Source organism: Salmo trutta, chromosome 34, assembly GCF_901001165.1.
Source record: "Salmo trutta chromosome 34, fSalTru1.1, whole genome shotgun sequence".
Lineage (NCBI taxonomy): Eukaryota > Metazoa > Chordata > Actinopteri > Salmoniformes > Salmonidae > Salmo > Salmo trutta.
In genome coordinates, this window is record NC_042990.1 from 38508056 (window position 1) to 38534813 (window position 26758).

A 26758-nucleotide genomic window follows, 5' to 3' on the forward strand; every position below is an offset into this window, starting at 1 on the left:
ATCAACATCTGGTGCAATCACTCCATCTCTCCACTTTTCCCCGTTTCCACGTCTTCTCCCTCTCATCCTACCCTTTCATCTCTCGATTTGTCTCACTGTCACTCTATCTCACGCTCTCTTCGATGTTTTCTCTCTGTCTATTTCAGTCTCCTCTTCCTATTGTTCTCCATCCTCCTTTCCCTCCCCCTTTTTTTACTTCCCTCGTTCCTTCCTTTAATCTGACCCACCGGTTTCTTGTTTTAGAGGTGTCCCTCCCTCCCCTCCTCCTTCCATCCCTCTCTCTCTCTCTCCCTCCATCACTGCTGTGATCTGGGTGACATTTCCTCAGTCACGCTACACAGAGGGTAGCTGCATACTCCAGGGGCAGGGGTCTCATTAGTGTGTGTGTGTGTGTGTGTGTGTGTGTGTGTGTGTGTGTGTGTGTGTGTGTGTGTGTGTGTGTGTGTGTGTATCAAAGAGCGAGTGTGTGTGTGTGTGTGCATGTTCAGATCACATTAATGCACAAACCTTCACAGAGAAGAACTCTACTCCACATCGATGCGAAGAGGGTGTGTGTGTGTGTGAAACAAATCGAGTTACACAACAGACTTAATGTCGAGATCCTTTTTATTGAAAAAGGTCTCCCTTACAATGTAACCTTTTAACAACCCCCTTCTATTCATATATTCCTCCCCTCTCTTCTCCCTCTCCCCTCCTTCTATTCCCCTCTTCCTCCTTCTCCCCCTCTTCTCTCTCTTCTCTCTCCCCCTCTCTTCTCTCTCTTCCTCCTCCTCCCCCTCTTCTCTCTCTCCTTCTATTCCCCTCTTTCTCCCTCTCTATCCTCTCCTCTTCCTCTGTCTTTCTCCCCTTGATCTTATCTCTCTATTTCCCTCTTCCCTCCTCCCTCCTCTCTCTTCTTTCTCCCCCTCTATCTTCTCCCTCTCCTCTGTCTCCCATTCTATCTTCTCTGTCTCCCTCTCCTCTGTCTCCCGTCCTCTGTCTCCCTCTCCTCTGTCTCCCCTTCTATCTTCTCCCTCTCCTCTGTCTCCCCTCTCCTCTGTCTCCCCTTCTATATACTCCCTCTCTATCTTCACCCTCTCCTCTCTCTCCCCCTTTATCTTCTCCCTTTCTTCTGTCTCCCTCTTGTCTGTCTCCCTCTCTTCTGTCTCCCTCTCTTCTGTCTCCCTCTCCTCTGTCTCCCTCTCCTCTCTCTCCCTGTCTATCTTCTCCCTCCCCTCCTTGTCTACCTCTAAATGATCTCTTTCCTCTGGTGACGGCTCCAGGGCAGCCATGGCAGGAGGGGAGGAAGGATGATGTCTCAGCCCCCCTGGGGTGTCTGATTCTGGGGCAGGCCTCTCTGGCCCCTGGTCTCTCCAGGCCAATAGTCGACTGTCTGACAGTGTTATGTTAACCGAGAGAATGGGACTAAGCCTGCTGTGGATGGATACAGAGGAGAATGTGCGTGTGTGTGTGTGTGTGTGCATGTACGTTGAGTTAGTGTGTGATTGTGTGTCTGTATGTCTGTCTCTGTGTGACGATGTGTGTGTGTGTGTGTGTGTGTGTGTGTGTGTGTGTGTGTGTGTGTGTGTGTGTGTGTGTGTGTGTGTGGCCAGCACAGGGAGAGTAACTAATATAGTCTGGAACTGGCTACGTACTGTAGATATTGTAGGTATTGTAGGTACTGTAGTTATTGTAGATACCAGCAAGGTATTGTAGATACTGTAGATATTGTAGGTACTGTAGGTATTGTAGATACTGTAGATACCAGCAAGGTATTGTAGATACTGTAGGTACTGTAGGTACTGGCTAGATACTGTAGGTACTGTAAATACTGTAGATACTGTAGGTACTGTAGATACTGTAAATACTGTAGATACTGTAGGTACTGGCTAGGTACTGTAGATACTGTAGATACTGTAGGTACTGTAGGTACTGTAGATACTGTAGATACTGTAGATACTGTAGGTACTGGCTAGGTATTGTAGATACTGTAGGTACTGTAGGTACTGGCTAGATACTGTAGGTACTGTAGATACTGTAGATACTGTAGGTACTGTAGATACTGTAGGTACTGGCTAGGTACTGTAGATACTGTAGGTACTGTAGATACTGTAGATACTGTAGGTACTGGCTAGGTACTGGCTAGGTACTGTAGGTACTGTAGATACTGTAGGTACTGGCTAGGTACTGTAGATACTGTAGGTACTGTAGGTACTGTAGATACTGTAGATACTGTAGATACTGTAGGTACTGGCTAGGTACTGTAGATACTGTAGGTACTGGCTAGGTACTGTAGGTACTGTAGATACTGTAGGTACTGGCTAGGTACTGTAGGTACTGTAGATACTGTAGGTACTGTAGATACTGTAGATACTGGCTAGGTACTGTAGATACTGTAGGTACTGGCTAGGTACTGTAGGTACTGTAGATACTGTAGGTACTGTAGATACTGTAGATACTGGCTAGGTACTGTAGATACTGTAGGTACTGGCTAGGTACTGTAGGTACTGGCTAGGTACTGTAGATACTGTAGGTACTGTAGGTACTGTAGATACTGTAGATACTGTAGATACTGTAGGTACTGTAGGTATTGTAGGTACTGTAGATACTGTAGGTACTGTAGATACTGGCTAGGTACTGTAGGTACTGTAGATACTGGCTAGGTACTGTAGATACTGTAGATACTGTAGGTACTGTAGGTACTGTAGATACTGTAGATACTGTAGATACTGTAGGTACTGTAGGTACTGTAGGTACTGTAGATACTGTAGGTACTGTAGGTACTGTAGGTACTGTAGGTACTGGCTAGGTACTGTAGATACTGTAGGTACTATAGATACTGTAGGTACTGTAGATACTGTAGGTACTATAGATACTGTAGGTACTGTAGATACTGTAGATACTGTAGGTACTATAGATACTGTAGATACTGTAGGTACTGTAGGTACTGTAGGTACTGTAGGTACTATAGATACTGTAGATACTGTAGGTACAGTAGGTACTGTAGGTACTGTAGATACTGTAGATACTGTAGGTACTGTAGATACTGTAGGTATTATAGATACTGTAGATACTGTAGATACTGTAGATACTGTAGATACTGGCTAGGTACTGTAAGTACTGTAGATACTGTAGATACTGTAGTTACTGGCTAGGTACTGTAGATACTGTAGGTACTGTAGATACTGTAGGTACTGTAGGTACTGTAGATACTGTAGGTACTGGCTAGGTACTGTAGATACTGTAGGTACTGTAGATACTGTAGATACTGTAGGTACTGTAGATACTGTAGGTACTGTAGATACTGTAGGTACTGTAGGTACTGGCTAGGTACTGTAGGTACTGGCTAGGTACTGTAGGTACTGTAGATACTCTAGATACTGTAGATACTGTAGGTACTGTAGATACTGTAGATACTGTAGGTACTGTAGATACTGTAGATACTGTAGGTACTGTAGATACTGTAGGTACTGTAGATACTGTAGGTACTGGCTAGGTACTGTAGATACTGTAGATACTGTAGTTACTGGCTAGGTACTGTAGATACTGTAGATACTGTAGGTACTGTAGATACTGTAGGTACTGTAGATACTGTAGGTACTGTAGGTACTGTAGGTACTGTAGGTACTATAGATACTGTAGGTACTATAGATACTGTAGGTACTGGCTAGGTACTGTAGATACTGTAGGTACTGTAGATACTGTAGGTACTGGCTAGGTACTGTAGATACTGTAGGTACTATAGATACTGTAGGTACTATAGATACTGTAGATACTGTAGGTACTGTAGGTACTGTAGATACTGTAGATACTGGCTAGGTACTGTAGGTACTGTAGATACTGTAGATACTGTAGGTACTGTAGGTACTGTAGGTACTGGCTAGGTACTGTAGATACTGTAGGTACTATAGATACTGTAGGTACTGTAGATACTGTAGGTACTATAGATACTGTAGGTACTGTAGATACTGTAGATACTGTAGATACTGTAGGTACTATAGATACTGTAGATACTGTAGGTACTGTAGGTACTGTAGGTACTATAGATACTGTAGATACTGTAGGTACTGTAGGTACTGTAGGTACTGTAGATACTGTAGATACTGTAGGTACTGTAGATACTGTAGGTATTATAGATACTGTAGATACTGTAGATACTGTAGATACTGTAGATACTGGCTAGGTACTGTAAGTACTGTAGATACTGTAGATACTGTAGGTACTGGCTAGGTACTGTAAGTACTGTAGATACTGTAGATACTGTAGTTACTGGCTAGGTACTGTAGATACTGTAGGTACTGTAGATACTGTAGATACTGTAGGTACTGTAGATACTGTAGGTACTGTAGGTACTGGCTAGGTACTGTAGGTACTGGCTAGGTACTGTAGGTACTGTAGATACTCTAGATACTGTAGATACTGTAGGTACTGTAGATACTCTAGATACTGTAGGTACTGTAGATACTGTAGATACTGTAGGTACTGTAGATACTGTAGGTACTGTAGATACTGTAGGTACTGGCTAGGTACTTTAGATACTGTAGATACTGTTTTTACTGGCTAGGTACTGTAGATACTGTAGATACTGTAGATACTGTAGGTACTGGCTAGGTACTGTAGATACTGTAGGTACTGTAGATACTGTAGGTACTGTAGGTACTGGCTAGGTACTGTAGGTACTGTAGATACTGTAGGTACTGTAGGTACTGTAGATACTGTAGGTACTGTAGGTACTGTAGATACTCTAGATACTGTAGATACTGTAGGTACTGTAGATACTGTAGATACTGTAGGTACTGTAGATACTGTAGGTACTGTAGGTACTGTAGATATTGTAGGTACTGTAGGTACTGTAGATACTGTAGGTACTGTAGGTACTGTAGATACTGTAGGTACTGTAGATACTGTAGATACTGTAGGTACTGTAGATACTGTAGGTACTGTAGGTGTTATAGATACTGTAGGTACTGTAGGTACTGGCTAGGTACTGGCTAGGTACTGTAGGTACTGTAGATACTGTAGATACTGTAGATACTGGCTAGGTACTGTAGGTACTGTAGGTACTGGCTAGGTACTGTAGGTACTGTAGGTACTGGCTAGGTACTGTAGGTACTGTAGATACTGTAGATACTGTACGTACTGGCTAGGTACTGTAGGTACTGTAGGTACTGTAGATACTGTAGATACTGTAGGTACTGTAGGTACTGTAGATACTGTAGGTACTGTAGGTACTGTAGATATTGTAGGTACTGTAGATACTGTAGATACTGTAGGTACTGTAGGTATTGTAGGTACTGTAGATACTGTAGATACTGTAGATACTGTAGGTACTATAGATACTGTAGATACTGTAGATACTGTAGGTACTGGCTAGGTACTGTAGATACTGTAGATATTGTAGATACTGTAGATACTGGCTAGGTACTGTAGGTATTGTAGATACTAGCAAGGTATTGTAGGTACTGTAGATATTGTAGGTACTGTAGATACTGTAGGTACTGGCTAGGTACTGTAGGTACTGTAGATACTAGCAAGGTATTGTAGGTACTGTAGATATTGTAGATAATGTAGGTACTGTAGATACTGTAGGTGTTCCTCTTTACTATAGCCACTGTCCAAGCCTGAAGCGGGGTTGTTTCGTACGCATACAGTCCACACTCAAGGTTTCCAAACGGCCAAAACATTCAATGAGATCCAGGGATATGGTGCAACAAGGTACTGGCTAGGTACTGTAGGTACTGTAGATACTGTAGATATTGTAGGTACTGTAGATACTGTAGATACTGTAGGTACTGGCTAGGTACTGTAGGTACTGTAGGTACTGTAGATACTGTAGGTATTGTAGGTACTGTAGATACTGTAAGTACTGTAGGTACTGTAGGTACTGTAGATACTGTAGGTACTGTAGATACTGTAGATACTGTAGGTACTGTAGATACTGTAGGTACTATAGATACTGTAGGTAGAGTAGGTACTGTAGATACTGTAGATACTGTAGGTACTGTAGATACTGTAGGTACTATAGATACTGTAGGTAGAGTAGGTACTGTAGATACTGTAGATACTGTAGGTACTGTAGATACTGTAGATACTGTAGATACTGTAGATACTGTAGGTATTATAGATACTGTAGGTACTGTAGGTACTGTAGATACTGTAGATACTGTAGGTACTGTAGGTACTGTAGATACTGTAGGTACTGTAGGTACTGGCTAGGTACTGTAGGTACTGTAGGTACTAGCAAGGTACTGTAGGTACTGGCTAGGTACTGTAGGTACTGTAGATACTGTAGATACTGTAGGTACTGGCTAGGTACTGTAGATACTGTAAATACTGTAGATACTGTAGGTACTGGCTAGGTACTGTAGGTACTGTAGGTACTGTAGATACTGTAGGTACTGTAGGTACTGGCTAGGTACTGTAGGTACTGTAGGTACTGGCTAGGTACTGTAGGTACTTTAGGTACTGTAGGTACTGTAGATACTGTAGGTACTGGCTAGGTGCTGTAGGTACTGTAGGTATTGTAGATACTGTAGGTACTGTAGGTACTGTAGATACTGTAGGTACTGTAGATACTGTAGGTACTATAGATACTGTAGATACTGTAGGTACTGTAGATACTGTAGATACTGTAGGTACTGGCTAGGTACTGTAGGTACTGTAGGTATTGTAGATACTGTAGGTACTGTAGGTACTGTAGATACTGTAGGTACTGTAGGTACTGGCTAGGTACTGTAGGTACTGTAGGTATTGTAGATACTGTAGATACTGTAGGTACTGTAGATACTGTAGATACTGTAGGTACTGGCTAGGTACTGTAGGTACTGTAGGTATTGTAGATACTGTAGGTACTTTAGGTACTGTAGATACTGTAGATACTGTAGGTACTGGCTAGGTACTGTAGGTACTGTAGGTATTGTAGATACTGTAGGTACTGTAGGTACTGTAGATACTGTAGGTACTGTAGATACTGTAGGTACTATAGATACTGTAGATACTGTAGGTACTGTAGATACTGTAGATACTGTAGGTACTGTAGATACTGTAGGTACTATAGATAGTGTAGATACTGTAGGTACTGTAGATACTGTAGGTACTATAGATACTGTAGATACTGTAGGTACTGTAGATACTGTAGGTACTGTAGGTACTGTAGATACTGTAGATACTGTAGGTATTATAGATACTGTATATACTGTAGATAATGTAGGTACTGTAGATACTGTAGGTACTGTAGGTACTGTAGGTACTGGCAAGGTACTGTAGGTACTGGCTAGGTACTGTAGGTACTGTAGATACTGTAGATATTGTAGGTACTGTAAATACTGTAGATACTGGCTAGGTACTGTAGGTACTGTAGGTACTGTAGATACTGTAGGTACTGGCTAGGTACTGTAGGTACTGTAGGTACTGTAGATACTGTAGGTACTGTAGGTATTGTAGATACTAGCAAGGTACTGTAAGTACTGTAGATATTGTAGGTACTGTAGATACTGTAGGTACTGTAGGTACTGTAGATACTGTAGGTACTGTAGGTACTGTAGATACTGTAGGTACTGTAGGTACTGGCTAGGTACTGTAGGTACTGTAGGTACTGGCTAGGTACTGTAGGTACTGTAGGTATTGTAGATACTGTAGGTACTGTAGGTACTGTAGATACTGTAGGTACTGTAGATACTGTAGGTACTATAGATACTGTAGATACTGTAGGTACTGTAGATACTGTAGATACTGTAGGTACTGGCTAGGTACTGTAGGTACTGTAGGTATTGTAGATACTGTAGGTACTGTAGGTACTGTAGATACTGTAGGTACTGTAGGTACTGGCTAGGTACTGTAGGTACTGTAGGTATTGTAGATACTGTAGATACTGTAGGTACTGTAGATACTGTAGATACTGTAGGTACTGGCTAGGTACTGTAGGTACTGTAGGTATTGTAGATACTGTAGGTACTTTAGGTACTGTAGATACTGTAGATACTGTAGGTACTGGCTAGGTACTGTAGGTACTGTAGGTATTGTAGATACTGTAGGTACTGGCTAGGTACTGTAGGTACTGTAGGTACTGTAGATACTGTAGGTACTGTAGGTATTGTAGATACTAGCAAGGTACTGTAAGTACTGTAGATATTGTAGGTACTGTAGATACTGTAGGTACTGTAGGTACTGTAGATACTGTAGGTACTGTAGGTACTGTAGATACTGTAGGTACTGGCTAGGTACTGTAGGTACTGTAGATACTGTAGGTACTGGCTAGGTACTGTAGGTATTGTAGATACTGTAGCTACTGGCTAGGTACTGTAGGTACTGTAGATACTGTAGGTACTGTAGATACTGTAGGTACTGTAGGTATTGTAGATACTGTAGATACTGTAGATACTGTAGGTACTGTAGATACTGTAGATACTGTAGGTACTTTAGGTACTGTAGATACTGTAGATACTGTAGGTACTGTAGGTACTGGCTAGGTACTGTAGGTACTATAGGTACTAGCAAGGTACTGTAGGTACTGTAGATATTGTAGGTACTGGCTAGGTACTGTAGGTACTGTAGGTATTGGCTAGGTACTGTAGGTACTGTAGATACTGTAGGTACTGTAGGTACTGCAGATATTGTAGGTACTGTAGATACTGTAGTTACTGGCTAGGTACTGTAGGTATTGTAGATACTAGCAAGGTATTGTAGGTACTGTAGATATTGTAGGTACTGTAGATACTGTTGGTACTGGCTAGGTACTGTAGGTACTGTAGATACTAGCAAGGTATTGTAGGTACTGTAGATATTGTAGATAATGTAGGTACTGTAGATACTGTAGGTGTTCCTCTTTACTATAGCCACTGTCCAAGCCTGAAGCGGGGTTGTTTCGTACGCATACAGTCCACACTCAAGGTTTCCAAACGGCCAAAACATTCAATGAGATCCAGGGATATGGTGCAACAAAAAGGTTTATTCTTCTTATATCTAACAAAAAAAAATATTCTCCAATCAACTTAAAGCATATATTACTTGATATGGAAAATATATAATATGACCTGTCTGTCTGTCTGTCTGTCTGTCTGTCTGTCTGTCTGTCTGTCTGTCTGTCTGTCTGTCTGTACGGTCAAAAACTATACCGCTCCCGTGTCTATCTAGGACTCCTCCCCCCGAAGGCCCAACTTCCTGCCTTTATCCTAACACACTTAGCACAGTACAATGAATGGGCAAGAGGGGGGGTCCAAAAACTAAGTTGCACTAACAACAAATTAATACATCTAAATCACGTAAATATAAATCATAAAGGTACCTAATATTTCATCATATACATTAATATTTAATATATTTACAGAAATGTACATGGAGCTCTGTATGTTCTGTCTTCTTTACAAATATGTCCAAATCGGCTCTAACATACCGGCCCCTAATTGTTGACTGCACTGAATGCACAACAATGACTTAATATTCAGACGTAGAGCCAATACACAAAACATTCTATACCAGAGCACTGTTACAGTTCATAGCTATACAGAAATATACAATGTCCCATATCGGAAAATATTCCATAGATCTCAGTCTGAGTTGAAGTGTTCAGGTGTTCAACTTCCAAAATGTCAAGAGTTTGACGTCCAAAAAATGTATGACTATGACATCAAAGAATGTAAGAGTACCACATCAGCGAATCAGATGTGCACGTGATTCAAAGATGGAGCACTGTGTCTGTATCTCACTCCGCCGCCTCCAGGAGCAGACAGAGTTTATTGATAGGTCTCTGTAAGATATTGGTCTCAGTCTTAACCATGACCTTTGGCCCCTTGCAAAGCCTCCACCACACGCCCCATTAGCCAAGAGTTCCTAGGGGCGGTGTCGTCGACGATGACAACAAGGTCACCAGGACTGAAGTTTCTCTTAGTTTTTGTTCCACTTGTTCCACTCCTACATAAGTGGAATATACTCCCTGATCCATCTCTTCCAGAAGAGGTCAGTAATATATTGTACTTGCTTCCATCTCCTTTGTGAGTATAGATCTCCTCTCTGGAATAGTCCTGGTGGCAGGACTGGCTTTGCATTCAGATGACGCAGATGGTTTGGAGTCAAGGGTTCTAGATCATTAGGGTCATTTGTTACAGTTGTGATTGGTCTGTCGTTCATAATCGCCTCAACTTCACACAAGGCTGTCTGCAAAGCCTCATCATCCAGTACTTGCTCTTTAAGGGACTGAATAGAGGATCTTTTTCACCAGTCGGATCAACCTTTCCCATACCCCCCCATGTTGGGCTCCAGAGGGAGGAAAGAATGACCATGTCACTCCTTCCTTCAGTAATCCGTTTTGAAACTTGTTGTGATCCAGCTCTTTCAGAGCTTCTCCTAGCTCTCTGTGTGTTCCAACAAAGTTGATGCCATTTTCTGTTCTGATACTTGTTACTGGGCCCCTTTGACAGACGAACCTGCGCAGGGAATTGATGCAGGAATCAGTATCCAGATAACTAGAAACTTCTATACGGACAGCTCGACTCACAAGGCAAGTAAAGATCACACCATACCGCTTCACATGAATATGGCCTCGCTTCACCTCTATGGGGCCGAAGTAATCTATGCCCACATGGGTGAAAGCCGGCAAATCAGGTGACACCCGATCTTGTGAAAGGTCGGCCATCTTCTGTTCTCCAGCTCTAGCTTGCATCCGCCTGCAGAAGACACAGCTCTTAAGGATCTTCCTTACTAAGGAGTTGGCACTGGGTATCCAATATCGCTGGCGAAGTCTCGAAAGCATGTGACCTCTCCCAGAGTGGCCAACCTGCTCATGGATGTGGAGTAAGATCAGTCTGGAGTTGTAGGAGTCTTTGGGCAGGATCATAGGATTCTTTAGTTCTGTAGGCATAGCAGCTTTGCTTAACTTTCCTCCCACCCTCAGAATGCCATTGTCAAAAATTGGATCAAGCTTACAGATTGAGCCGCTTCTCTTGGCACATTGTTTTCCTTTCACAACTAGTGCAATTTCTTGTTTAAAGTGCTGTCGTTGCTCAAATTGAATGATGACCTTTTCTGCTTCATCTAGGTCATCCACAGACAGACTTTCTTTTCCAAACGTCAGTTTGAACTTGTCAATTTGTTCCTTCAGTGAGTTTGTTAGACTCTGATCTGATCCTGGATCAGTTTGTGTGAGAACTTTCCTTTTCTGTCTTAACTGTCGAAGAAGTCTCTTCATTTTCAGCATCCAGGCAACTGCTTTCTTCAAGCTGTTCCATGTTGAATAGTACTCAATCAGTTTCCTGGTCGGACTCTTTTCTTCCACACTTGTACTGTTTACGATGATGTCTTTTCTCACCTCTGGATCATTCGGAGGGATGGAGCCAAGCTCCTCGGGGACTTTTGGCCATTGCATTTCTGGTTTCTCCAGGAATTCTGGTCCTTTGCGCCATCTCTTTGAGTTCAGGAAAGTTTCAACATGTAATCCTCTTGAGGAATCATCGGCTGGGTTGTGTTTGGAGTTCAAATACCTCCACTGTTTTGCTTTTGATAGGTCATGGATCATAGCAACCCTATTAGCCACAAAGGTATGGAATCTCTTGGTATTGTTGTGGATGTATTTTAGCACAGACTGACTGTCTGTCCAGAAAGTTGACTCCTCAAGTTCAATCCAACCTTAACATCCTGTCCACTCGCACCTCCAATGTTGCTGCGGCAAGTTCCAGTCTGGGGATCGTCATCTGCATGAGTGTAGTCACTCTTGATTTCCCAAGTATGAATGGGATGTGGACCTTTTCCATACCATTTGTGAACCTAAGGTAGCTTACCGTTCCATAACCTTGTTCACTTGCGTCACCGAAGTGATGCAGCTGTGCGGTCTTGACTTGACCAAAGTTCTCAGGCATCATACACCTGTCAATCTGGAATCTGGACAGCTGGTCCAGCTCTGAGAGCCATCTCTTCCATGAAATAGTGTTCTTCGGCGATGACTTCATCCCATCCACACTTTAGCTTGCAGAGCGCTTGGAGAATTTGCTTTGCCTTTAAAACAAATGGGGCGAGGAAACCTAATGGATCATAAATAGAGCTGACAGTTGAGAGAATAGCTCTTCTTGTAAGGGGTCTGTTCTTGACAGTGACTCGGAAGGTAAACACATCACTTTCAATGGTCCATCGGATTCGAAGTGCTCTTTCAACAGGCAGCTTTTCTCTGTCCAGGTCCAGTTCTTTTATCTGCTTGGCCTTGTGTTCATCGGGGATAGAAGCCAGCACAGCGCGGCTGTTGCTGACCCACTTGGTCAATTTCAATCTACCCTGAGAGCACACATCCCTGAGGTTTTTTGTGAGATCTATGGCTTGTTCTTCTGTGGCCACTGACTTGAGGCAGTCATCAACATAGAAGTTGGACTTGACTGTTCGAATCACCTCTTCATCGTACCTCTCAGAGTTGTCTACTGCAGTCTTTCGCAGTGCAAAATTTGCACAACGTGGAGAGGATATAGCACCGAAAAGATGTACCGTTATTCTGTACTCCTCCAGTCTTTTGTTAGTATCACCGTCTGGCCACCATAGGAATCGAAGGAAGTCTAAGTCATCTTCATGGACACGTACTTGATGGAACATTTCTTCGATGTCTGCCGTCATGGCAACGTGCTCTTGCTGAAATCTTAGCAAGACTCCTATCAGCGTGTTTGCCAGGTCAGGGACTTGAAGGAGTTCACTGTTGAGAGATGTGCCTTTATAGGATGATGAACAGTCAAACACCACTCGTATTGTTACTTTGAACTTATGGTGAACACCATGGTGTGGTATGTACCATACCTTGCCTTTCTCTCTGAGGAGCTGTTCTTGTGGTACCTTCTTGGCGTAACCTTTTTTTATCATCTCTTCCATGAAGCCTTTGTACTCTGCAGCGTAACCATTGTCCTTCTTGAACTTCCTGATAATATTTAGAGCCCGCTGCTTTACCATGTCACGATTGTTTGGCATCTTTCGTAAAGCCATCACCAAGATTGTCATAAGTTCTGCTGATGGATATGATCCCTTTTAAAAGTTAAACTGCTTAGTTTGGTGGTTTCATGGAGATGACAGGGATTGAAGCCGGGTCCTCATACATGCAAAGCTCTTCTGTGCTCTTCTGCTGAGCTACATGCCCTTAGAATGCCAGTAGTTGCATTTGGGGATAGAGAAAATGTGAGCCGAGGGTAAAGAATGCTGTTTAGGCCCGTCACTGCTGAAGGTTTTTCCCTCTCCCTGGTGGTCTAGTGATAAGGATTTGGAGCTTTCGCTGTTGTGTCCTGTGTTTGATTCCCGGTCAGGAAAAGAATTGCTTTTGAGGAAAAACTTGGAAAATGTCAAAAAGTCGTCACAAACGCAGAAAAAGATATCCTCCTTTGAGATAGTGTGAGCCAGTGACATAAGGATTGTTGCAATTTCACGTACACTCCGCCGCTCTACCAACTGTCCTATGGAAGATCAACAAGTGAAGAATTCGGCGCTCTCAGGGAAAGATAATATGCTAGTCAAACGCAAGTCAAAGTGCATGGCTGTCAAAAAATTGGGGTAATCCACAAGAAAATGTACACTCCTTTGAACCAGCGACCTAAGGATTGCTGCAATTAGCACCTACAGTCCTCCAGTCTACCAACTGTCCTACGGAAGATCAAAAAGTTAAACATTCGGCGCTCTCAGGGAAAGATAATGTGTTAGTAATTTGTAAGTAAAGTTCACGGCTGTCAAAAAATTGGGGCAATCCACAAGAAGATGTACACTCCTTTGAGCCGGATTTGAACCAGCAACCTAAGGATTGCTGCAATTAGCGCCTACAGTCCTCCGCTCTACCAACTGAGCTATCAAAGGTCGACATGTATATTCCAACGCCATCGCCTAGATGGTCATAAGTTCTGCTGATGGATACGAGCCCTTTTAAAAGTTAAACTTCTTAGTTTGGTGGTTTCATGGAGATGACAGGGATTGAAGCCGGGTCCTCATACATTCAAAGCATGAGCTCTTCTGCTGAGCTACATCCCCTTAGAATGCCAGTAGTTGCATTTGGGGATAGAGAAAATGTGAGCCGAGGGTAAAGAATGCTGTTTAGGCCCGACACTGCTGAAGGTTCTTCCCTCTCCCTGGTGGTCTAGTGACAAGGATTTGGAGCTTTCGCTGTTGTGTCCCGTGTTTGATTCCCGGTCAGGGAAAGAATTGCTTTTGGGGAAAAACTTGGCAAATGTCAAAAAGTCGGCACAAACGCAGAAAAAGTTATCCTCCTTTGAGATAGTGTGAGCCAGTGACATAAATATTGTTGGAATTTCTCGTACACTCCACCGCTCTACCAAATGTCCTATGGAAGATCAACAAGTGAAGAATTCGGCGCTCTCAGGGTAAGATAATATGTTAGTCAATCGCAAGTCAAAGTTCACGGCTGTCAAAAAATTGGGGCAATCCACGAGAAAATGTACACTCCTTTGAGCCAGCGACCTAAGGAGTGCTGAACTGAGCACCTACAGTCATCCACTCTACCAACTGTCCTACGGAAGATCAAGAAATGAAGAATTTGGCGTTCTCAGGGAAAGATAATGTGTTAGTAATTTGCAAGTCAAAGTTCACGGCTGTCAAAAAATTGGGGCAATCCACAAGAAGATATGCACTCCTTTGAGCCGGATTTGAACCAGCGACCTAAGGATTGCTGCAATTAGCGCCTACAGTCCTCCGCTCTACCAACTGAGCTATCAAAGGTCTACATGTATAATCCAACGCCATCGCCTAGATGGTAATAAGTTCCGCTGATGGATACGAGCCCTTTTAAAAGTTAAACTTCTTAGTTTGGTGGTTTCATGGAGATGACAGGGATTGAAGCCGGGTCCTCATACATTCAAAGCATGCGGTCTTCTGCTGAGCTACATCCCCTTAGAATGCCAGTAGTTGCATTTGGGGATAGAGAAAATGTGAGCCGAGGGTAAAGAATGCTGTTTAGGACCGACACTGCTGAAGGTTTTTCCCTCTCCCTGGTGGTCTAGTGACAAGGATTTGGAGCTTTCGCTGTTGTGTCCCGTGTTTGATTCCCGGTCAGGGAAAGAATTGCATTTGGGGAAAAACTTGGCAAACGTCAAAAAGTCAGCACAAACGCAGAAAAAGTTATCCTCCTTTGAGATAGTGTGAGCCAGTGACATAAGTATTGTTGGAATTTCACGTACACTCCGCCGCTCTACCAAATGTCCTATGGAAGATCAACAAGTGAAGAATTCGGCGCTCTCAGGGAAAGATAATATGTTAGTCAATCGCAAGTCAAAGTTCACGGCTGTCAAAAAATTGGGGCAATCCACGAGGAAATGTACACTCCTTTGAGCCAGCGACCTAAGGATTGCTGCACTGAGCACCTACAGTCATCCACTCTACCAACTGTCCTACGGAAGATCAAGAAATGAAGAATGTGGCGTTCTCAGGGAAAGATAATGTGTTAGTCATTTGCAAGTCAAAGTTCATGGCTGTCAAAAAATTGGGGCAATCCACAAGAAAATGTACACTCCTTTGAGCCAGATTTGAACCAGCGACCCAAGGATGGCTGCAATTAGCACCTACAGTCCTCCGCTCTACCAACTGAGCTATCAAAGGTTGACGTGTACATTCCAACACCATCGCCTAGATGGTCATAAGTTCCGCTGATGGATATGAGCCCTTTTAAAAGTTAAACTTCTTAGTTTGGTGGTTTCATGGCGATGACAGGGATTGAAGCCGGGTCCTCATACATTCAAAGCATGCGCTCTTCTGCTGAGCTACATCCCCTTAGAATGCCAGTAGTTGCATTTGGGGATAGAGAAAATGTGAGCCGAGGGTAAAGAATGCTGTTTAGGCCCGACACTGCTGAAGGTTTTTCCCTCTCCCTGGTGGTCTAGTGACAAGGATTTGGAGCTTTCGCTGTTGTGTCCCGTGTTTGATTCCCGGTCAGGGAAAGAATTGCTTTTGGGGAAAAACTTGGCAAATGTCAAAAAGTCGGCACAAACGCAGAAAAAGTTATCCTCCTTTGAGATAGTGTGAGCCAGTGACATAAGTATTGTTGGAATTTCACGTACACTCCGCCGCTCTACCAAATGTCCTATGGAAGATCAACAAGTGAAGAATTCGGCGCTCTCAGGGTAAGATAATATGTTAGTCAATCGCAAGTCAAAGTTCACGGCTGTCAAAAAATTGGGGCAATCCACGAGAAAATGTACACTCCTTTGAGCCAGCGACCTAAGGAGTGCTGAACTGAGCACCTACAGTCATCCACTCTACCAACTGTACTACGGAAGATCAAGAAATGAAGAATTTGGCGTTCTCAGGGAAAGATAATGTGTTAGTCATTTGCAAATCAAAGTTCACGGCTGTCAAAAAATTGGGGCAATCCACAAGAAAATGTATACTCCTATGAACCTGATTTGAACCAGCGACCCAAGGATTGCTGCAATTAGCACCTACAGTCCTCCGCTCTACCAACTGAGCTATCAAAGGTCGACGTGTACATTCCAACGCCATCGCCTAGATGGTCATAAGTTCCGCTGATGGATATGAGCCCTTTTAAAAGTTAAACTTCTTAGTTTGGTGGTTTCATGGAGATGACAGGGATTGAAGCCGGGTCCTCATACATTCAAAGCATGCGCTCTTCTGCTGAGCTACATCCCCTTAGAATGCCATGAGTTGCATTTGGGGATAGAGAAAATGTGAGCCGAGGGTAAAGAATGCTGTTTAGGCCCGACACTGCTGAAGGTTTTTCCCTCTCCCTGGTGGTCTAGTGACAAGGATTTGGAGCTTTCGCTGTTGTGTCCCGTGTTTGATTCCCGGTCAGGGAAATAATTGCTTTTGGTGAAAAACTTGGCAAACGTCAAAAAGTCGGCACAAACGCAGAAAAAGTTATCCTCCTTTGAGATAGTGTGAGCCAGTGACATAAGTATTGTTGGAATTTCACGTACACTCCGCCGCTCTACCAAATGTCCTATGGAAGATCAACAAGTGAAGAATTCGGCGCTCTCAGGGTAAGATAATATGTTAGTCAATCGCAAATCAAAGTTCACGGCTGTCAAAAAATTGGGGCAATACACGAGAAAATGTACACTCCTTTAAGCCAGCGACCTAAGGATTGCTGCACTGAGCACCTACAGTCATCCACTCTACCAACTGTCCTACGGAAGATCAAGAAATGAAGAATTTGGCGTTCTCAGGGAAAGATAATGTGTTAGTCATTTGCAAGTCAAAGTTCACGGCTGTCAAAAAATTGGGGCAATCCACAAGAAAATGTACACTCCTTTGAGCCAGATTTGAACCAGCGACCCAAGGATGGCTGCAATTAGCACCTACAGTCCTCCGCTCTACCAACTGAGCTATCAAAGGTCGACGTGTACATTCCAACACCATCGCCTAGATGGTCATAAGTTCCGCTGATGGATATGAGCCCTTTTAAAAGTAAAACTTCTTAGTTTGGTGGTTTCATGGAGATGACAGGGATTGAAGCCGGGTCCTCATACATTCAAAGCATGCGCTCTTCTGCTGAGCTACATCCACTTAGAATGCCAGTAGTTGCATTTGGGGATAGAGAAAATGTGAGCCGAGGGTAAAGAATGCTGTTTAGGCCCGACACTGCTGAAGGTTTTTCCCTCTTCCTGGTGGTCTAGTGACAAGGATTTGGAGCTTTCGCTGTTGTGTCCCGTGTTTGATTCCCGGTCAGGGAAAGAATTGCTTTTGGGGAAAAACTTGGCAAATGTCAAAAAGTCGGCACAAACGCAGAAAAAGTTATCCTCCTTTGAGATAGTGTGAGCCAGTGACATAAGTATTGTTGGAATTTCACGTACACTCCGCCGCTCTACCAAATGTCCTATGGAAGATCAACAAGTGAAGAATTCGGCGCTCTCAGGGTAAGATAATATATGTTAGTCAATCGCAAGTCAAAGTTCACGGCTGTCAAAAAATTGGGGCAATCCACGAGAAAATGTACACTCCTTTGAGCCAGCGACCTAAGGAGTGCTGAACTGAGCACCTACAGTCATCCACTCTACCAACTGTCCTACGGAAGATCAAGAAATGAAGAATTTGGCGCTCTCAGGGAAAGATAATGTGTTAGTCATTTGCAAATCAAAGTTCACGGCTGTCAAAAAATTGGGGCAATCCACAAGAAAATGTACACTCTTTTGAGCCGGTTTTGAACCAGCTACCTAAGGATTGCTGCAATTAGCACCTACAGTCCTCCGCTCTACCAACTGAGCTATCAAAGGTCGATGGTTATATTCGAACGCCATCGCCTAGATGGTCATAAGTTCCGCTGATGGATATGAGCCCTTTTAAAAGTTAAACTTCTTAGTTTGGTGGTTTCATGGAGATGACAGGGATTGAAGCCGGGTCCTCATACATTCAAAGCATGCGCTCTTCTGCTGAGCTACATCCCCTTAGAATGCCATGAGTTGCATTTGGGGATAGAGAAAATGTGAGCAGAGGGTAAAGAATGCTGTTTAGGCCCGACACTGCTGAAGGTTTTTCCCTCTCCCTGGTGGTCTAGTGACAAGGATTTGGAGCTTTCGCTGTTGTGTCCCGTGTTTGATTCCCGGTCAGGGAAAGAATTGATTTTGGGGAAAAACTTGGCAAATGTCAAAAGGTCGGCACAAACGCAGAAAAAGTTATCCTCCTTTGAGATAGTGTGAGCCAGTGACATAAGTATTGTTGGAATTTCACGTACACTCCGCCGCTCTACCAAATGTCCTATGGAAGATCAACAGGTGAAGAATTCGGCGCTCTCAGGGAAAGATAATATGTTAGTCAATCTCAAGTCAAAGTTCACGGCTGTCAAAAAATTGGGGCAATCCACAAGAAAATGTACACTCCTTTGAGCCAGCGACCTAAGGAAAGCTGCACTGAGCACCTACAGTCATCCACTCTACCAACTGTCCTATGGAAGATCAAGAAGTGAAGAATTGGCGCTCTCAGGGAATGATAATGTTTTAGTCATTTGCAATTCAAAGTTCACGGCTGTCAAAAAATTGGGGCAATCCACAAGAAGATATACACTCCTTTGAGCCGGATTTGAACCAGCTACCTAAGGATTGCTGCAACTAGCACCTACAGTCCTCCGCTCTACCAACTGAGCTATCAAAGGTCGACATGTATATTCCAACGCCATCGCCTAGATGGTCATAAGTTCCGCTGATGGATACGAGCCCCTTTAAAAGTTAAACTTCTTAGTTTGGTCGTTTCATGGAGATGACAGGGATTGAAGCCGGGTCCTCATACATTCAAAGCATTCGCTCTTCTGTTGAGCTACATCCCCTTAGAATGCTATGAGTTGCATTTGGGGATAGAGAAAATGTGAGCCGAGGGTAAAGAATGCTGTTTAGGCCCGACACTGCTGAAGGTTTTTCCCTCTCCCTTGTGGTCTAGTGACAAGGATTTGGAGCTTTCGCTGTTGTGTCCCGTGTTTGATTCCCGGTCAGGGAAATAATTGCTTTTGGGGAAAAACTTGGCAAACGTCAAAAAGTCGGCACAAACGCAGAAAAAGTTATCCTCCTTTGAGATAGTGTGAGCCAGTGACATAAGTATTGTTGGAATTTCACGTACACTCCGCCGCTCTACCAAATGTCCTATGGAAGATCAACAAGTGAAGAATTCGGCGCTCTCAGGGAAAGATAATATGTTAGTCAATCGCAAGTCAAAGATCACGGCTGTCAAAAAATTGGGGCAATCCACAAGAAATTGTACACTCCTTTGAGCTGGATTTGAGCCAGCGACCTAAGGATTGCTGCAATTAGCACCTACAGTCCTCCACTCTACCAACTGAGCTATCAAAGGTCGACGTGTATATTCCAACGCCATCGCCTAGATGTTCATAAGTTCCGCTGATGGATATGAGCCCTTTTAAAAGTTAAACTTCTTAGTTTGGTGGTTTCATGGAGATGACAGGGATTGAAGCCGGGTCCTCATACATTCAAAGCATGCGCTCTTCTGCTGAGCTACATCCCCTTAGAATGCCAGTAGTTGCATTTGGGGATAGAGGAAATGTGAGCCGAGGGTAAAGAATGCTGTTTAGGCCCGACACTGCTGAAGGTTTTTCCCTCTCCCTGGTTGTCTAGTGACAAGGATTTGGAGCTTTCGCTGTTGTGTCCCGTGTTTGATTCCCGGTCAGGGAAAGAATTGCTTTTCGGGAAAAACTTGGCAAATGTCAAAAGGTCGGCACAAACGCAGAAAAAGTTATCCTCCTTTGAGATAGTGTGAGCCAGTGACATAAGTATTGTTGGAATTTCACGTACACTCCGCCGCTCTACGAAATGTACTATGGAAGATCAACAAGTGAAGAATTCGGCGCTCTCAGGGAAAGATAATATGTTAGTCAATCTCAAGTCAAAGTTCACGGCTGTCAAAAAATTGGGGCAATCCACAAGAAAATGTACACTCCTTTGAGCCAGCGACCTAAGGATTGCTGCACTGAGCACCTACTGTCATCCACTCTACAAACTGTCCTACGGAAGATCAAGAAATGAAGAATTTGGCGTTCTCAGGGAAAGATAATGTGTTAGTCATTTGCAAGTCAAAGTGCACGGCTGTCAAAAAATTGGGCAATCCACAAGAGAATGTACACTCCTTTGAGCTGGATTTGAAGCAGCGACCTAAGGATTGCTGCAATTAGCACCTACAGTCCTCCGCTCTACGAACTGAGCTATCAAAGGTCGACGTTTATATTCCAACGCCATCGCCTAGATGGTCATAAGTTCCGCTGATGGATATGAGCCCTTTTAAAAGTTAAACTTCTTAGTTTGGTGGTTTCATGGAGATGACAGGGATTGAAGCCGGGTCCTCATACATTCAAAGCATGCGCTCTTCTGCTGAGCTACATCCCCTTAGAATGCCATGAGTTGCATTTGGGGATAGAGAAAATGTGAGCCGAGGGTAAAGAATGCTGTTTAGGCCAGACACTGCTGAAGGTTTTTCCCTCTCCCTGGTGGTCTAGTGACAAGGATTTGGAGCTTTCGCTGTTGTGTCCCGTGTTTGATTCCCGGTCAGGGAAAGAATTGCTTTTGGGGAAAAACTTGGCAAATGTCAAAAGGTCGGCACAAACGCAGAAAAAGTTATCCTCCTTTGAGATAGTGTGAGCCAGTGACATAAGTATTGTTGGAATTTCACGTACACTCCGCCGCTCTACCAAATGTCCTATGGAAGATCAACAAGTGAAGAATTCGGCGCTCTCAGGGAAAGATAATATGTTAGTCAATCTCAAGTCAAAGTTCAAGGCTGTCAAAAAATTGGGGCAATCCACAAGAAAATGTACACTCCTTTGAGCCAGCGACCTAAGGACTGCTGCACTGAGCACCTACAGTCATCCACTCTACAAACTGTCCTACGGAAGATCAAGAAATGAAGAATTTGGTGTTCTCAGGGAAAGATAATGTGTTAGTCATTTGCAAGTCAAAGTGCACGGCTGTCAAAAAATTGGGCAATCCACAAGAGAATTTACACTCCTTTGAGACGGATTTGAACCAGCGACCTAAGGATTGCTGCACTGAGCACCTACAGTCATCCACTCTACCAACTGTCCTATGGAAGATCAAGAAGTGAAGAATTGGCGCTCTCAGGGAAAGATAATGTGTTAGTCATTTGCAAGTCAAAGTTCACGGCTGTCAAAAAATTGGGGCAATCCACAAGAAGATATACACTCCTTTGAGCCGGATTTGAACCAGCAACCTAAGGATTGCTGCAATTAGCACCTACAGTCCTCCGCTCTACCAACTGAGCTATCAAAGGTCGACGTGTATATTCCAATGCCATCGCCTAGATGTTCATAAGTTCCGCTGATGGATATGAGCCCTTTTAAAAGTTAAACTTCTTAGTTTGGTGGTTTCATGGAGATGACAGGGATTGAAGCCGGGTCCTCATACATTCAAAGCATGCGCTCTTCTGCTGAGCTACATCCCCTTAGAATGCCAGTAGTTGCATTTGGGGATAGAGAAAATGTGAGCCGAGGGTAAAGAATGCTGTTTAGGCCCGACACTGCTGAAGGTTTTTCCCTCTCCCTGGTTGTCTAGTGACAAGGATTTGGAGCTTTCGCTGTTGTGTCCCGTGTTTGATTCCCGGTCAGGGAAAGAATTGCTTTTGGGGAAAAACTTGGCAAATGTCAAAAAGTCGGCACAAACGCAGAAAAAGTTATCCTCCTTTGAGATAGTGTGAGCCAGTGACATAAGTATTGTTGGAATTTCTCGTACACTCCTCCGCTCTACCAAATGTCCTATGGAAGATCAACAAGTGAAGAATTCGGCGCTCTCAGGGTAAGATAATATGTTAGTCAATCGCAAATCAAAGTTCACGGCTGTCAAAAAATTGGGGCAATCCACGAGAAAATGTACACTCCTTTGAGCCAGCGACCTAAGGATTGCTGCACTGAGCACCTACAGTCATCCACTCTACCAACTGTCCTACGGAAGATCAAGAAATTAAGAATTTGGCATTCTCAGGGAAAGATAATGTGTTAGTCATTTGCAAGTCAAAGTTCACGGCTGTCAAAAAATTGGGGCAATCCACAAGAAAATGTACACTCCTTTGAGCCAGATTTGAACCAGCGACCTAAGGATGGCTGCAATTAGCACCTACAGTCCTCCGCTCTACCAACTGAGCAATCAAAGCTCAACGTGTACATTCCAACGCCATCGCCTAGATGGTCATAAGTTCCGCTGATGGATATGAGCCCTTTTAAAAGTTAAACTTCTTAGTTTGGTGGTTTCATGGAGATGACAGGGATTGAAGCCGGGTCCTCATACATTCAAAGCATGCGCTCTTCTGCTGAGCTACATCCCCTTAGAATGCCAGTAGTTGCATTTGGGGATAGAGAAAATGTGAGCCGAGGATAAAGAATGCTGTTTATGCCCGACACTGCTGAAGGTTTTTCCCTCTCCCTGGTGGTCTAGTGACAAGGATTTGGAGCTTTCGCTGTTGTGTCCCGTGTTTGATTCCCGGTCAGGGAAAGAATTGCTTTTGGGGAAAAACTTGGCAAATGTCAAAAAGTCGGCACAAACGCAGAAAAAGTTATCCTCCTTTGAGATAGTGTGAGCCAGTGACATAAGTATTGTTGGAATTTCTCGTACACTCCGCCGCTCTACCAAATGTCCTATGGAAGATCAACAAGTGAAGATTTCGGCGCTCTCAGGGTAAGATAATATGTTAGTCAATCGCAAGTCAAAGTTCACGGCTGTCAAAAAATTGGGGCAATCCACGAGAAAATGTACACTCCTTTGAGCCAGCGACCTAAGGAGTGCTGAACTGAGCACCTACAGTCATCCACTCTACCAACTGTCCTACGGAAGATCAAGAAATGAAGAATTTGGCGTTCTCAGGGAAAGATAATGTGTTAGTCATTTGCAAATCAAAGTTCACGGCTGTCAAAAAATTGGGGCAATCCACAAGAAAATGTACACTCCTTTGAGCTGGATTTGAACCAGCGACCTAAGGATTGCTGTAATTAGCACCTACAGTCCTCCGCTCTACGAACTGAGCTATCAAAGGTCGACGTTTATATTCCAACGCCATCGCCTAGATGGTCATAAGTTCCGCTGATGCATATGAGCCCTTTTAAAAGTTAAACTTCTTAGTTTGGTGGTTTCATGGAGATGACAGGGATTGAAGCCGGGTCCTCATACATTCAAAGCATGCGCTCTTCTGCTGAGCTACATCCCCTTAGAATGCCATGAGTTGCATTTGGGGATAGAGAAAATGTGAGCCGAGGGTAAAGAATGCTGTTTAGGCCAGACACTGCTGAAGGTTTTTCCCTCTACCTGGTGGTCTAGTGACAAGGATTTGGAGCTTTCGCTGTTGTGTCCCGTGTTTGATTCCCGGTCAGGGAAAGAATTGCTTTTGGGGAAAAACTTGGCAAATGTCAAAAGGTCGGCACAAACGCAGAAAAAGTTATCCTCCTTTGAGATAGTGTGAGCCAGTGACATAAGTATTGTTGGAATTTCACGTACACTCCGCCGCTCTACCAAATGTCCTATGGAAGATCAACAAGTGAAGAATTCGGCGCTCTCAGGGAAAGATAATATCTTAGTCAATCTCAAGTCAAAGTTCACGGCTGTCAAAAAATTGGGTCAATCCACAAGAAAATGTACACTCCTTTGAGCCAGTGACCTAAGGATTGCTGCACTGAGCACCTACAGTCATCCACTCTACAAACTGTCCTACGGAAGATCAAGAAATGAAGAATTTGGCGTTCTCAGGGAAAGATAATGTGTTAGTCATTTGCAAGTCAAAGTGCACGGCTGTCAAAAAATTGGGCAATCCACAAGAGAATGTACACTCCTTTGAGCTGGATTTGAAGCAGCGACCTAAGGATTGCTGCAATTAGCACCTACAGTCCTCCGCTCTACGAACTGAGCTATCAAAGGTCGACGTTTATATTCCAACGCCATCGCCTAGATGGTCATAAGTTCCGCTGATGGATATGAGCCCTTTTAAAAGTTAAACTTCTTAGTTTGGTGGTTTCATGGAGATGACAGGGATTGAAGCCGGGTCCTCATACATTCAAAGCATGCGCTCTTCTGCTGAGCTACATCCCCTTAGAATGCCATGAGTTGCATTTGGGGATAGAGAAAATGTGAGCCGAGGGTAAAGAATGCTGTTTAGGCCAGACACTGCTGAAGGTTTTTCCCTCTCCCTGGTGGTCTAGTGACAAGGATTTGGAGCTTTCGCTGTTGTGTCCCGTGTTTGATTCCCGGTCAGGGAAAGAATTGCTTTTGGGGAAAAACTTGGCAAATGTCAAAAGGTCGGCACAAACGCAGAAAAAGTTATCCTCCTTTGAGATAGTGTGAGCCAGTGACATAAGTATTGTTGGAATTTCACGTACACTCCGCCGCTCTACCAAATGTCCTATGGAAGATCAACAAGTGAAGAATTCGGCGCTCTCAGGGAAAGATAATATCTTAGTCAATCTCAAGTCAAAGTTCACGGCTGTCAAAAAATTGGGGCAATCCACAAGAAAATGTACACTCCTTTGAGCCAGTGACCTAAGGATTGCTGCACTGAGCACCTACAGTCATCCACTCTACAAACTGTCCTACGGAAGATCAAGAAATGAAGAATTTGGCGTTCTCAGGGAAAGATAATGTGTTAGTCATTTGCAAGTCAAAGTGCACGGCTGTCAAAAAATTGGGCAATCCACAAGAGAATGTACACTCCTTTGAGCTGGATTTGAAGCAGCGACCTAAGGATTGCTGCAATTAGCACCTACAGTCCTCCGCTCTACGAACTGAGCTATCAAAGGTCGACGTTTATATTCCAACGCCATCGCCTAGATGGTCATAAGTTCCGCTGATGGATATGAGCCCTTTTAAAAGTTAAACTTCTTAGTTTGGTGGTTTCATGGAGATGACAGGGATTGAAGCCGGGTCCTCATACATTCAAAGCATGCGCTCTTCTGCTGAGCTACATCCCCTTAGAATGCCATGAGTTGCATTTGGGGATAGAGAAAATGTGAGCCGAGGGTAAAGAATGCTGTTTAGGCCAGACACTGCTGAAGGTTTTTCCCTCTCCCTGGTGGTCTAGTGACAAGGATTTGGAGCTTTCGCTGTTGTGTCCCGTGTTTGATTCCCGGTCAGGGAAAGAATTGCTTTTGGGGAAAAACTTGGCAAATGTCAAAAGGTCGGCACAAACGCAGAAAAAGTTATCCTCCTTTGAGATAGTGTGAGCCAGTGACATAAGTATTGTTGGAATTTCACGTACACTCCGCCGCTCTACCAAATGTCCTATGGAAGATCAACAAGTGAAGAATTCGGCGCTCTCAGGGAAAGATAATATGTTAGTCAATCTCAAGTCAAAGTTCACGGCTGTCAAAAAATTGGGGCAATCCACAAGAAAATGTACACTCCTTTGAGCCAGCGACCTAAGGACTGCTGCACTGAGCACCTACAGTCATCCACTCTACAAACTGTCCTACGGAAGATCAAGAAATGAAGAATTTGGTGTTCTCAGGGAAAGATAATGTGTTAGTCATTTGCAAGTCAAAGTGCACGGCTGTCAAAAAATTGGGCAATCCACAAGAGAATTTACACTCCTTTGAGACGGATTTGAACCAGCGACCTAAGGATTGCTGCACTGAGCACCTACAGTCATCCACTCTACCAACTGTCCTATGGAAGATCAAGAAGTGAAGAATTGGCGCTCTCAGGGAAAGATAATGTGTTAGTCATTTGCAAGTCAAAGTTCACGGCTGTCAAAAAATTGGGGCAATCCACAAGAAGATATACACTCCTTTGAGCCGGATTTGAACCAGCGACCTAAGGATTGCTGCAATTAGCACCTACAGTCCTCCGCTCTACCAACTGAGCTATCAAAGGTCGACGTGTATATTCCAATGCCATCGCCTAGATGTTCATAAGTTCCGCTGATGGATATGAGCCCTTTTAAAAGTTAAACTTCTTAGTTTGGTGGTTTCATGGAGATGACAGGGATTGAAGCCGGGTCCTCATACATTCAAAGCATGCGTTCTTCTGCTGAGCTACATCCCCTTAGAATGCCAGTAGTTGCATTTGGGGATAGAGAAAATGTGAGCCGAGGGTAAAGAATGCTGTTTAGGCCCGACACTGCTGAAGGTTTTTCCCTCTCCCTGGTTGTCTAGTGACAAGGATTTGGAGCTTTCGCTGTTGTGTCCCGTGTTTGATTCCCGGTCAGGGAAAGAATTGCTTTTGGGGAAAAACTTGGCAAATGTCAAAAAGTCGGCACAAACGCAGAAAAAGTTATCCTCCTTTGAGATAGTGTGAGCCAGTGACATAAGTATTGTTGGAATTTCTCGTACACTCCTCCACTCTACCAAATGTCCTATGGAAGATCAACAAGTGAAGAATTC

The 26758-nt window shown here is 43.7% G+C and overlaps 15 non-coding genes across 15 annotated transcripts; all 15 read right to left on the minus strand.

The window, feature by feature from the left end:
- Window positions 1-13694: 13694 nt before the first annotated feature.
- trnay-gua (transfer RNA tyrosine (anticodon GUA)) lies at window positions 13695-13782 on the minus strand. The gene is given in 2 exon segments: window positions 13695-13730; window positions 13746-13782. It is a non-coding gene; the product is annotated as a tRNA-Tyr (tRNA).
- Window positions 13783-14570: 788 nt separating this feature from the next.
- trnay-gua (transfer RNA tyrosine (anticodon GUA)) lies at window positions 14571-14658 on the minus strand. The gene is given in 2 exon segments: window positions 14571-14606; window positions 14622-14658. It is a non-coding gene; the product is annotated as a tRNA-Tyr (tRNA).
- Window positions 14659-15446: 788 nt separating this feature from the next.
- Window positions 15447-15534, minus strand: trnay-gua (transfer RNA tyrosine (anticodon GUA)). The gene is given in 2 exon segments: window positions 15447-15482; window positions 15498-15534. It is a non-coding gene; the product is annotated as a tRNA-Tyr (tRNA).
- Window positions 15535-16322: 788 nt separating this feature from the next.
- On the minus strand, window positions 16323-16410 carry trnay-gua (transfer RNA tyrosine (anticodon GUA)). Its single transcript is given in 2 exon segments — window positions 16323-16358; window positions 16374-16410. It is a non-coding gene; the product is annotated as a tRNA-Tyr (tRNA).
- A 788-nt stretch (window positions 16411-17198) lies between these two features.
- trnay-gua (transfer RNA tyrosine (anticodon GUA)) lies at window positions 17199-17286 on the minus strand. The gene is given in 2 exon segments: window positions 17199-17234; window positions 17250-17286. It is a non-coding gene; the product is annotated as a tRNA-Tyr (tRNA).
- Window positions 17287-18076: 790 nt separating this feature from the next.
- On the minus strand, window positions 18077-18164 carry trnay-gua (transfer RNA tyrosine (anticodon GUA)). The gene is given in 2 exon segments: window positions 18077-18112; window positions 18128-18164. It is a non-coding gene; the product is annotated as a tRNA-Tyr (tRNA).
- A 787-nt stretch (window positions 18165-18951) lies between these two features.
- On the minus strand, window positions 18952-19039 carry trnay-gua (transfer RNA tyrosine (anticodon GUA)). Its single transcript is given in 2 exon segments — window positions 18952-18987; window positions 19003-19039. It is a non-coding gene; the product is annotated as a tRNA-Tyr (tRNA).
- Window positions 19040-19640: 601 nt separating this feature from the next.
- Window positions 19641-19728, minus strand: trnay-gua (transfer RNA tyrosine (anticodon GUA)). Its single transcript is given in 2 exon segments — window positions 19641-19676; window positions 19692-19728. It is a non-coding gene; the product is annotated as a tRNA-Tyr (tRNA).
- Window positions 19729-20515: 787 nt separating this feature from the next.
- trnay-gua (transfer RNA tyrosine (anticodon GUA)) lies at window positions 20516-20603 on the minus strand. Its single transcript is given in 2 exon segments — window positions 20516-20551; window positions 20567-20603. It is a non-coding gene; the product is annotated as a tRNA-Tyr (tRNA).
- Window positions 20604-21587: 984 nt separating this feature from the next.
- Window positions 21588-21675, minus strand: trnay-gua (transfer RNA tyrosine (anticodon GUA)). Its single transcript is given in 2 exon segments — window positions 21588-21623; window positions 21639-21675. It is a non-coding gene; the product is annotated as a tRNA-Tyr (tRNA).
- Window positions 21676-22463: 788 nt separating this feature from the next.
- Window positions 22464-22551, minus strand: trnay-gua (transfer RNA tyrosine (anticodon GUA)). Its single transcript is given in 2 exon segments — window positions 22464-22499; window positions 22515-22551. It is a non-coding gene; the product is annotated as a tRNA-Tyr (tRNA).
- Window positions 22552-23339: 788 nt separating this feature from the next.
- On the minus strand, window positions 23340-23427 carry trnay-gua (transfer RNA tyrosine (anticodon GUA)). The gene is given in 2 exon segments: window positions 23340-23375; window positions 23391-23427. It is a non-coding gene; the product is annotated as a tRNA-Tyr (tRNA).
- A 787-nt stretch (window positions 23428-24214) lies between these two features.
- On the minus strand, window positions 24215-24302 carry trnay-gua (transfer RNA tyrosine (anticodon GUA)). Its single transcript is given in 2 exon segments — window positions 24215-24250; window positions 24266-24302. It is a non-coding gene; the product is annotated as a tRNA-Tyr (tRNA).
- Window positions 24303-25089: 787 nt separating this feature from the next.
- trnay-gua (transfer RNA tyrosine (anticodon GUA)) lies at window positions 25090-25177 on the minus strand. Its single transcript is given in 2 exon segments — window positions 25090-25125; window positions 25141-25177. It is a non-coding gene; the product is annotated as a tRNA-Tyr (tRNA).
- Window positions 25178-26161: 984 nt separating this feature from the next.
- On the minus strand, window positions 26162-26249 carry trnay-gua (transfer RNA tyrosine (anticodon GUA)). Its single transcript is given in 2 exon segments — window positions 26162-26197; window positions 26213-26249. It is a non-coding gene; the product is annotated as a tRNA-Tyr (tRNA).
- Window positions 26250-26758: the final 509 nt, after the last annotated feature.